Source organism: Heloderma suspectum, chromosome 4 (assembly GCF_057233095.1).
Source record: "Heloderma suspectum isolate Gila_16-S chromosome 4, 16-S_ref, whole genome shotgun sequence".
NCBI lineage: Eukaryota > Metazoa > Chordata > Lepidosauria > Squamata > Helodermatidae > Heloderma > Heloderma suspectum.
The window spans coordinates 115,449,763-115,461,690 of NC_139461.1; the positions used below are offsets into that span (position 1 = coordinate 115,449,763).

Sequence of the window (11,928 nt, forward strand, 5' to 3'; positions counted from 1 at the left end):
TTTTCCTTGATTTCTTCGCAGTGTTCATTTAAGAAGGCCTTCTTATCTCTCCTTGCTATTCTCTGGAACTCTGCATTCAGTTGGATATATCTTCCCCTTTCTCCCTTGCTTTTCGCTTCCCTTCTTTCTTCAGCAACTTGTAAAGCCTCATCAGACAGCCACTTGGCTTTCTTGCATTTCTTTTTCTTTGGGATGGATTTCGTTGCTGCCTCCTGAACAATGTTACAGACCTCCATCCATAGTTCCTCAGGCACTCTGTCTATCAGGTCTAATCCCTGAAATCTATTCCTCACCTCCACTGTGTATTCATAAGGGATATGATTTAGGTCATACCTGAATGGTTTAGTAGTTTTCCCTACGTTCTTCAATTTAAGCCGAAATTTTGCAACAAGAAGCTCATGATCTGAGCCACAGTCAGCTCCAGGGCTTGTTTTGACTGCCTGTATAGAGCTTCTCCATCTTTGGCTGCAAAGGACATAATCAATCTGATTTCGATATTGACCATCTGGTGATGTCCATGTGTAGAGTCGTCTCTTGTGCTGTTGGAAAAGAGTGTTTGCTATGGTCAGCGTGTTCTCTTGGCAAAACTCTATTAGCCTTTGTCCTGCTTCATTTTGTACACCAAGGCCATGCTTGCCTGTTATCCCGGTGATTTCTTGACTTCCTACTTTAGCATTCCAATCCCCTATGATGAAGAGGACATCTTTTTTTGGTGTTAGTTCTAGAAGGTGTTGTAGGTCTTCATAGAACCAATCAACCTCAGCTTCTTCGGCCTCAGTGGTTGGGGCATAGACTTGAATTACTGTGATGTTGAATGGTTTGCCTTGGATTCGTACTGAGATCATTCTATCGTTTTTAAGATTGTACCCCAGTACTGCTTTCCCCACCCTTTTGTTGACTATGAGTGCTACTCCATTTCTTCTAAGGGATTCTTGCCCACAATAGTAGATATGATGGTCACCTGAATTAAATTTGCCCATGCCTGTCCATTTTAGTTCGCTGATTCCCAAGGTGTCGATGTTCAATCTTGCCATCTCATGTTTGACCACCTCCAACTTACCTTGATTCATTGATCTGACATTCCAGGTTCCTAAACAAAATTGTTCTTTACAGCATCGGATTTTCTTTTCACCACCAGACACATCCACAGCTGAGTGTCCTTTTGGCTCTGGCCCAGCCGCTTCACTCTTTCTGGAGCTACTTGGAAATACCCTCTGCTCTTCCCCAGTAGTATATTGGACACCTTCCGACCTGAGGGGCTCATCTTCCGGTGTCATCTCTTTTAGCCTTGTGATACGTTCCATGGGGTTTTCTTGGCAAGAATACTGGAGTGGGTTGCCATTTCCTTCTCCAGTGGACCACATTTTGTCAGAACTCTCTGCCATGACCTGTCCGTCTTGGGTGGCCCTGCACGGCATAGCTTATGGCTTCACTGAGTTACGCAAGCCCCTTCGCCACAACAAGGCAGTGATCCATGAAGGGGGGGTTGCATTTACACTGGCCCATACGAATGCTTTCCCATCTGTCATATTAGAGAGATTGAATAAGGATTCTTCATTGCAACCTTGTTGTGACTGAAGTTCAGGGGATTTGGAGACTGTAATGCATGTTTTATTATACAGCAATTTCTATTGGGTTATTAGGAGAATCAATTGTGCCTATATTATCTACATTTCCTGGCAGAGACAATCTGTTTTATGTATTTTACATATGTATTTATGCATCTTACTTATGTATCGACACCATTCCTGTAGTTACTAGAAAAGTTGCTAAGTTTTCTGTTGCAATTCATTTGAGAGCCAAGTGAACCTGTTTTTGATTCACTCAGCATGGATGATAAACTCTACAATGAGGCTGTTCACACGACATGCTAACCCACAGTCAGTAGTTGAGTATGCGCTGTTGTTGAACTGTGGGTTAGCGTGTTGTCTGAACCCAGGACATTTTCTGCAGGGTGGCTTAATCACCCTGAACAACCCAACAAATCATGGGTTTTCAAGGTGGCTTGCTTGAGAAAAATAAGCCACACTTCATGGTTAAGAAGCCACCCTGCGGAAAATGTCGGTTCAGACAAGATGCTAACCCATGGTTTAATGAACAACCCACAGTTCACCAACAACCCACACTCAACCACTGAGTATGGGTTAGTGGGCTGTGTGAACCCAGTCCATGTCTTTGTATATATATTTTGTTGCTCTATATGTTTTTGTAAATATATCTTGTATACCTTGCTTTTTCAATCTGCTCATAGATTGCAATAAACAGATTTGATTTGAATATACTCTGTAGTTTTATACAGAAACACAGGGGTCAGTCCTATACCCACCATAAAACCAGCTGAGGAATCAGCATAAGTGTCACTCCACTGGCAGAGATGACAATATATAAGCAGGTTATGCCACCTTAAGTCTCCTGGCACACTGGCAGAAAGCTTTGCCAGTGATGTTCCAACATCAAAGCAAGGGAAAACAGGGCATGTTGGGCTCAGGCATAGATACAGTACATCAAAAGTCACATTTCCCCAACATGCCCACCCAAAATTGACTACAAATTTGTAGTTAATGGCAGAGAAGAAAAAGCTGTCCCCCAATGCCAACTTGCCCATAATGAAACACCTGGGCAACAGATATGGCAATCACTTTGCAAGTGCATCTCTGTGGAATCTGCCCCTCTCCCTCTGAGTGTGCGTTAAGATTACTGTAACAGTTATATAAGTAGAGACTGATATGCAATAATTTCCATTTTTTCCTTTTCCTTAAAGGATCAGAAATCCCATGTAACTACTTATAATTCATCATGGAAAGGAGAAATTCTTATGCAGTTGCAGAAACTTCTCTCTCTTGAAAGTGTATATTAACAGGTATATTATGCACTTGTTAGATATGAAAATCATCACAGATAATTATCACATAAATCTGATAAAATGTCAGAAAGAGACACATAACACAAACACACTCCAAACTGCAATCCCAAATTATTCCAAAGAAACATGTCAGATGACAAAGTGGAAGCATGATTTTATGCAAATTATAACCACTGATTTGAATCTCTGATGACCTGCCTGACTCTAATTATATGTCCCTTGTTACAACTTGACATTATAGCCACTACTATGAAACTTGTTTCCAGGTTCAGATCCAGGAAGTCTGGTTTATAACATTATTTTTACTGGCATACAACTTTTTTCTTTAGAAAGATCCCTTTCCTCAAATATTAATTTTTCAAAATTGCAGAATTTATTAAACTGAACACAAGTTATTGATGATGCTACCATAAACTACAGCCAGTATAACCCTAGGCCATTTTATCATTCAGTAAGACATTTTCTGCACAAAAAATAGTCCTCTCTGAGAGAGAATGTATTGATTCATTTAGAATAGCCTTTACCCACTGGGTGCTGTCCCAGATGGCCTTGCTGGGTGGGATGACAAGAATTGTAGTCCAACACATCTGGACAGAACCAGGTCGGTGAAGATTGATTTAGAATATTTCTGGGGTCTTCAACGTGGTGCCCATAGGCACCAGTGTGCCAACAGACACTTCCCTTGGCACCTCCTTTCCCTGATTTTTTAAGATGTTTTCGATTTATTTATTTTTAAAAAATTAACTGGGAAGCTGAAAAGTGAATTGCTAGCCTCCAGAACCATCTTTATTCCCAGCAATGTCGCTGAGCCCCACATAGGCCCCAAAGGTACTCTTAGAAGAGAAAACTGGCGGGTGGCTACAGCTCAGCATGCCCATTTGCCCAGAAAAGGGTGGGAAAAGTAAGTTGGGGGAGGTAAGTAACATCCTGGGAGGCTAGAAATGGTGGAAAGCAAGGGAGGTACTTTGCCTGTGTTCTGTATATGTTTTTCCTCTATGTGTGCTAGCTCTGTGTATGTTTGTTTTGGCGTGGTATGGTATATGTTCTGCCTAGGTGTTATGTGTGTATGTGTGTGGGGGGGGAGGGTTGCCGGGTTTGGGGGTGTATGGTGTGAGTGCATGTTTTGCCTGTGTGTTCATATTTCTCTGAGCATCATCAGTTTGCCTCCTGTGAAATGGGTATTATGTTGTGCTTTGCAGGGACAAATAAGTGATTTGGCATTTGTGGCTCAGACCCCACCTCTACCTTATACCCAGTTTTTTGGCCAAGTTACTTATCTCTTAGCCTCATCAGTTTGCCTTGTAAGAAATGGGTGTTGGAGCAGAAAATGGCGGGTTCAAAAGATTGGCTTTGTGTTTTGGAGTTAAGGCCTCACCTCCGCCTTGTATTTGCATTCTTGGCAAGTTACTTTTCTTTTAGACTGGGTTTGGACATCACAATAACCCACGATGGCTTATTTAACCCATCATAGGTTATCATGTCATCTGTCAGGATTTTTTTTTTAACCCACAATGACTTATTTGGCCAAAATAACCCACTCTGTTAACCCACAGCCTGCAGTAGGGATTATTTAACCCACCATAGGTTATTGTGTCATCTGTCGGGCACCATGGATTATTTTGGCCACCTACAGAGATGTGCAGCAAGAGTGATTCAGATCGCTGCTGCTCTGCTCCTCACAGGCATTCTCTGTATAATGGAAACATCTTAAATTGTCTATTTCAGCACTATCTATGAGGGGAAATGCACAACTGAGAACACTTAAAGGTGTCTATGCCAGCAATAGCTATGGGGGGAAATGTGCAAATGCGTTTTAGCGCTATAGCGCTACTGAGAACAGTTAAAAGCCTGTATGCCAGATATTGAGAACATTTAAAGGTGTCTATGCCAGCAATGGCTATGGGAGGAAATGCACAACGGAGGGTTTGGTGGTGCGTCGGATGCCTCCCAACTAGGAGGGGCTGTGTGTCAAGTTTGCTCCCAATCCCGCAAACCTCCAAGGTGTTATAGCTGCCGCCACCCCCTTTCTGATGCACCTGGGATTTTCTGTCCTCTGGGGTAATTGCACAGGGTGTAGATGGTGTATCCGGTGCCTCCCAATTAGGAGAGGCTGTGTGTCAGGTTTGGTCCTGCAAACTTCCAAGGGTTTATTTGTGCCATCCCATTTTTGGTGCACACCAGGATTTTCCACCATTGTAGCCCCTGCTGCGATGTAATGAATAGGTAAAACAGCGCCACTGCTCAGGCAGGAGGACTGCCGAGGAACAGGGGGTGGGGGGATGGGGCAGATTAGGCACAGCATCTTAATAAACTATGCACAGTAGCTTATAAGCCCAGCCATGTGGCAGGGCATTATGGACTATTTCAAAAATAAGCTTCTGTAAGTAGCTTATTAAGCCACCATGGCTTAAAGTGATGTCCAAATGCAGCCTTAGACTCACCAGCTTGTCTTTAGGGAAATGAGTGTTTTGTAATTGACCACCTCCACCACAGCACCTATTTTATGAATGAACAACTCCCTGAAAGGCTGCCATTATACAGGAATGCCCATTGTACTCTCTCAAGATTCCAGATGTGCCCACCAACCCAAAAAGCTTGGGAAAGCTGGAATATTTATAGATCTTTCTATCCAGCTCAATCTTCAAATAATGTAACAATCTTAGTTATTTGAAGACAGTGAAAGCTGTTTAACACAACTATATTTCAGTTGCAGAATACTTATGTCATCACATGCTTGTATGAAATTTCTATTAAGATATGATATGAGCTATTATGGATAAAGCTTTATTATCCATAATAAGGTCCTTCAACATGTAAAATTTAATTCCCAGTTCAAAATTTCATATAGCAACATTTGTAAAAAGAATTCTGCTCCAACCTGCAGCAATCAGGTGGGCGGGATGGCTGACGCAGATACTTCCTATGTCAACATTATCCACCCTCGTAACCACACCAGCTGCCTAATGCACATGAATGCTTCCTACAGATGTTACAGGAGCAGTGTGGGAAGCAGCAGAGTGGCTCTCACATCACTCTGGTAACATATAAAGTCACCCTTAGAAAATATGTATGACTACCATGGGGCAATTTTGAAGTAAAAGGTGACTGCTGTAGTGCTAACCTAGCCAGGTTTCACATGCATACTGTGCGACACTTGCAGTTTCAATGCAAAATGAATACATTGGTAAAGATTACAAGGATTCATATTCGTTTTATGACCTCATTTACACATATCAACAGCTTCCTAATATAGAAAGAAAACACATACATGTGTTATGTTTGTGGGTTTTTTATACTGCCTTTCTTCACCAGTAGTAGCTGAGGGCCTGGAATATATCTTATTACACTTAGCAAGGCAGTACTCATTTATTGATGTGTCCCTTAGGAAAAAAAACCTGGCTGCAAGTTATTGTGACACCTTTGTTGTTTGGAAAAAAAAGTAACACTTTCTCAGTAACTTCATCAATCTGAGATAGAAACTATATGAAAGTCAATTTAAATGCAGTTCTAAAAAAATAAATAAGCTGCTTTGTATTAAAAATATTTTCAGCCTGATTACTGAATACAATAATTATTTCCACTGAAATTTAAATGTGGTTTCATATAGCACAAGTCACTTCCACTGCCTTAGTGACTGGATTACTTTTACAAAGGCACAATCTTTTATTAGGAAATAAATAAAGTTATAAAGGAGTTTAATCAAAGACAGGGCCTCTGATACATTTGTGAAGACACTATTCTATTTTCAACTAAGAAGCAAGAATTGTATGAGTGGAAACTCTTTAATTTGTCTACTGGCTTGGAGCTAAAGGGAAAGCTGGGTTTCCGCTTCTGGCTGAAAATAATTAAAGGTTAGGAGGATGTCCTGTGCTACCAAAGCCAATCAACGGTCTAGAATTAATTTTGGAGACATCTCATAAATTAGTCCCTCAGCATTTAAAAGGAAACATCTTACATCCTCAGTTTCAGTGAATGAGTTTGACATTCAATACACCTGTGAATCTACTAAATGCAATATAAACTAAATTACTCTGAAGTAAGAGTCTCTCACAGGACCATTGTACTGTGCTGTTTTTGACCTTTAAAGCCCTAAATAGTTTGGGTTCAGGAAGGATACATCAAAGGCCTTGTATGAACCTACCCATATAGAAATAATTTCCTTAGAGGCCCTGTTTCATAGTTCCTCATGGCAGAGTGGTAGGCAATTACTTGGGACAAGGCCTTCACAGAAGTGACACTTCTGAGAATTTGGGGCACTTCCTCCTCAGTGAGGTTCACTCTGCTTCATCCTTGGTGGCCTTTCAACAACGGGCAAAGGCACTTGTGTTCTAGTCAACTTTTTAGGGTATTTAAGATTTTTGCTGCTAAGAAGTCACCATGACTGCTATAGTTAAAGCTTATTAATGCTTATTTTATGATATTTAAATATGTCTTATGGATCTTCTTGATACTGTAAGCTGCCTTGGGGGATTTCTATTGAACAGCAGGACATATATGGTCTAGCACTATCAGGGCAGGGATTTTGCACCCTCCCAAAAGCCTTTTCTATCACATTTCCCAAGTCTGAGCTTAGCAGTTGCAGGTCCAAGAGTTCCAAAGTGGTCATCATAAGCAGGGATCAGGCAAAAGGGCCAGGCCTCAACAATCCAGGTCACAGGCAACAAGGTTCCAAGGCCACACAGCAGACAAGGAGCAGGCAGAAGAATTCAATCCAGAAGTACTCACACCAGGAATCATCAAGGAAGCAGCCCTGAGGGAAGGGAAGCTGGATTCAGGAAGATCTGGTCAATATTGTTTCCAACAACTCTCTCAGCCTTACACTGCTGTTTTTATGCAGCAGCTGTCAGAGCTATACCCATGCCTCAGGTGTGAGCTGTTAGCAACTGCAGCTGAAAAGGTCCTCCTTCTGAGCAAGCCTCCTATGTGCAATAAGACCTTTTTTCACAAGGAGGTCTCTGGCTCTGTCTAGCGCTTCTTCTGGGTTTATGTCTTTTTAGGTGGCGTCTCTCCTGAGGGCTTGGGGGTTTCTCTGCCTTCACCTCTGAGGCAGACTCTTATCCTTCACAGGTGATGCCCACATGGTAGTCACCTCTGAGAATCCAGGCTCCTCCTGGGCTACTGGCAGATCCTGGCTATTGCTGGTAGCAGGTGGTTCCTGGTCCTCTAGCTCTTCTTCTGAGAAGTCTTCCAGCGAGGGCATGATACTTTCACATAATTTTCAAGGTAATTTAGTATTTTCAGAAAGTCGCTCTTTCAAAACAAGCATATTTCTATTCCATCTTGATTTCAGACCCATTTGAAAATAAAATCAGTAAATGTTAATGGATCAGAAACAAGGAATCAAGAAAAGTCCAATGTTTATCTTTTTCTGTCCCCATATTTCATAAATCCATCTCTCAAGATTTCTTAGGCACCCAATCAGGTTTTGACATTTGAGATTTCAGATATACAATTGTCCTATACTTTATTAATGCTCTCCTTCATCATTTTAGGGGCAAACTCTTTCAGGCTGGGCAATGTAATGTATATTACATCCTCTTCAAAGTTGTTTTGAAATGTCTACATATTAACTTCCCACTGTTATGTTATGGTATTCCAAAAAGAAATCCAATAAGAAAAACCTTCAGAATAAATGTAGATTATGTTACTGCAAATATTTGTGTGAACCCAGTAAAAAGAACTTAGACAAGATAGCATTATTGAGATACATGAGGACTCAGATGATGGGCATGAATTGGAGGGGGCTGTACTGCAGAGCAGCAGCTCTACAATACTAGAGCATGAACTGTGAATGAAATTCATCTGCGTGCAGCAAGACTGCTGAGGCTATTGTTGACTGCAGACTGCCTGTGCTATCCAATAGCTGTTCCCCAGACTCAAAAGGTATTAGAAACTACTGACACACAGCATGAGAACCTGCAGGCAGGGAATTAATGCAAAAGCCTGGGGCACATGCAGAAGCACTTATGTACACCTAAAGGGCTCTTCAGACCCCTGTCTAGGTGCTTAAGCTATAGAGTTGAAAAGCTGCAGAATCTTAGCAGACCAGAAAAAGAAGCTGAAGAACTAAAGAATGACAAATTCTACTGCAGTAGGGCTTGGAGTGAACAGTTACTACTGACCCTGTATTCCCTAATGTAATTGTGTTGTTCTCCAGCTGTTTATACTGAAATTTACTGCCAGAGCCTCTCTGTTTAATCTACAGGGCTTTAGATCCCCTGCTACTCACTTATGTGGTTTAACAAGTTAGCTTTCCTTACCCTTGACAAAAGACCACCCTTTGCTTAGTAATAAATTGTTTTACAAGTCCAACCTCTTGCTCTCTCATCCACTTGATCACCATCTGGAATTCTATTAATAAATTTTGTCAGTGAACTTCTTCAGACACAAAGCAGTCACAGTAAGTATGTAATTTCAGTATTCTCAAATAATGGAAAACAAATTATTCAAATGTCAAACAATTAGCAGCCTGTGAGCCTATTACGCTTACTTTATAAGGGAGTAACATCCAAATATCTAAGTTGTAAAACTTCCTAGTCTCCTAACTGAATTATACAAGGGAATAATCTATTCCACATAGAATTGTGCTTGATTTTGGAATATCGACAAATGTTTGAACTATTTACTCAATGTACTAGAATGTCTTGATCACCAATAGCCCCTAATCTCCTTATTCATAACTCTGCTGAAAAATGTAGAACATTTAAGGCAACAAGGTCTTATAATTAGGCCTCATAATTATATCATAATTTACATTAATATTCATCAGACTTCCACACTACTTGAGGCTCAGAATTCTAGCTCCTTATTAAAAATTCCAAAAGGCCTTTTGAGGGAAGTTTCATTTAAGACTTTCAATAGAAAACATGTGTTGGATCCAGCATTTATCTCCCATGGACAAATGTGTCCTTCTAACCATGGGAGGGTTCTGATCTAATGGAGCATTTCAGCTGGCAGAATGAAAGACACAATTTTCATTGATTCCCTGCTCCCCTGTAGCCGCCTATGGCCCTGAAAATCTGCTCCAGATGGTTAGGGGACCCTCTGGAACATGGGATGGGGGAGGCGGTGCTGAGGGCTGCAGGAGGGAGATATTAGTGAAAACTGCCTCCTTCCCCTTTCTGCTGGCGGGAGATTCTAAGCAGAACTCCTCTCAGGAGAAGCTACCACTGGCAGAATGAATCCCTGGATCCAACCTCATATTTCACCATTGGATTAAATGTGCTTATCAAGTAGCACAAGTTAATGAAAAGCACTGATGCTATTCCACAGTTATTCCGCAGTCCTGTCTCAGTTTTTTAAGAACAGAAAAGTAGCAGCAAAGTATGATCACATCTGACAACAGGTGATATGGCAGGAAAACATTTTAGAATGCTATGTTTCAAAATATTTAGCATATTGCAAGGAGACTGGAGACAGTTGTAAACAGAGTAAAAGCCAAGAACTCAAGTTCTTAACTTTCTGCCAACCAGACAGTGAATTTGAAATTACATTTATGTCTAACATTAACTACAGAACCAGTTTAGGATATTAATGGAAAACCTCAGACAGGAACTAGACCACAATCATTTGCAAGCCAACCTTTTTGCAGTCCTCTGGATGTGTATAATGATCCACACAGACTTGTGTGCTAGCCAAAGAGCAACTGGACTTGTCACATATGATAACATGGAGAGGTGTAAATCCTCTAATATCTGATGACAAAACCAAACTATATTTTTTTCCATTCACTTACACCAATGTCTTTCCACACACTCCACACCTGGAAAGTAGTTGAAGCAGCCAATAATAAGGTACTCTGGTGTATATCTATCTTGGAAACTACTGGGACCATTCACACACCTCAAGTCAAGCAATATGCTTCAATAGTTTGATAATACTGTGTCATGAAGAAACTTATGCTTCAGTTATATTGTTCATTTTGTTTATTCAAGCAACAGTACAGAGTTAAATACAATTCATAGCTATTTTATTTACTACATTTTTATCCCATCCTTCCTCCAAGGAGCTCAGGGTTACATATTGTTTCTTTCCCTTTTATTCTCACAACAACCTGTGAAATCAGCTAGGCTGAGAGACAGTGACTGGCCCAATGTCACTGTGACAAATACCAAGCATAGCAAGGCAGCTATAGATACCACAATTTCCATTTCAACATTCCAGGCTGACTCTTCTCCTTCACCTACCTCCATGACTCTGCCTTAGGTTAACTAAGTACCTGCAGAAATTACCTGGAGGACATCTGATCAGGTCCTCCCAGACTATTGTTTGATCAGTTTCCCTCTCTGGGAGCTGCCCAGCTCCGACTGAAATACATTTGTTCTCTGAGATCTTTGTCTCCTCCTGACTGGCAACGAAGAAACACAAGAGTAAGCCATGCTATGGAGCTCCAGGTGGGCCTCATTCCTACCCCCCACCCCAAGTTAACTGCTTTGGTAAGTTATTTTTAGGATCATTTTAATTTTCTTTTAAAAGCAACTTACCATTTCTGAACTTCTCTCTGCTTTGTTGTTGAATGGATATACTCAACTGGAAACTGGAACTGATTTAGTTCTTTTGCCTAGGATAAAATTGGCTTTGTTTAGCCCAGCAGAGCCATATTCCATACTTGTCAAAGAACTTGTCAATTTTACCCTCCAAGTCAGCAATTCCCTAGTGAGGGGAGGAGGAATTGACAGATTCTTTGACAAGTACCAAATATGGTTCTGCTGGGCTAAAGGAAGTAGCCTGTGGTGAGGATGAAACTGACAAAGATATTGACAAGAGGGGAATATGCCTCTGTGGGGCAACATAGCAGACAGGTGGACTTGCAAACATGAGTACTTGTACAGTATCACCAATAAAAAAAATTACACCATTTGCACAAATTTCAAGATCCCCCCCCCCAATTGTGCAAATGCCACCATTAAAAAACACACCACAGAATCTGTGTATTGGCTTCACTTCCTACAGATTGAGTTGACACCAGTGGGGGGAAACAGAACAAAATCTTCAGGGTCGAACTGGAAAAATCCATTGAGTTTTCACCCCCCAAACAGAGTTCTCATACATCCTTAACTAGATAC

At 41.1% G+C, this 11,928-nt stretch overlaps 1 protein-coding gene across 10 annotated transcripts in view; it reads right to left on the reverse strand.

Moving 5' to 3' along the window:
- Nucleotides 1-11,928, reverse strand: part of GMDS (GDP-mannose 4,6-dehydratase) — a 453,335-nt gene that overhangs the window by 413,152 nt on the left and 28,255 nt on the right. The window lies entirely within an intron of this gene.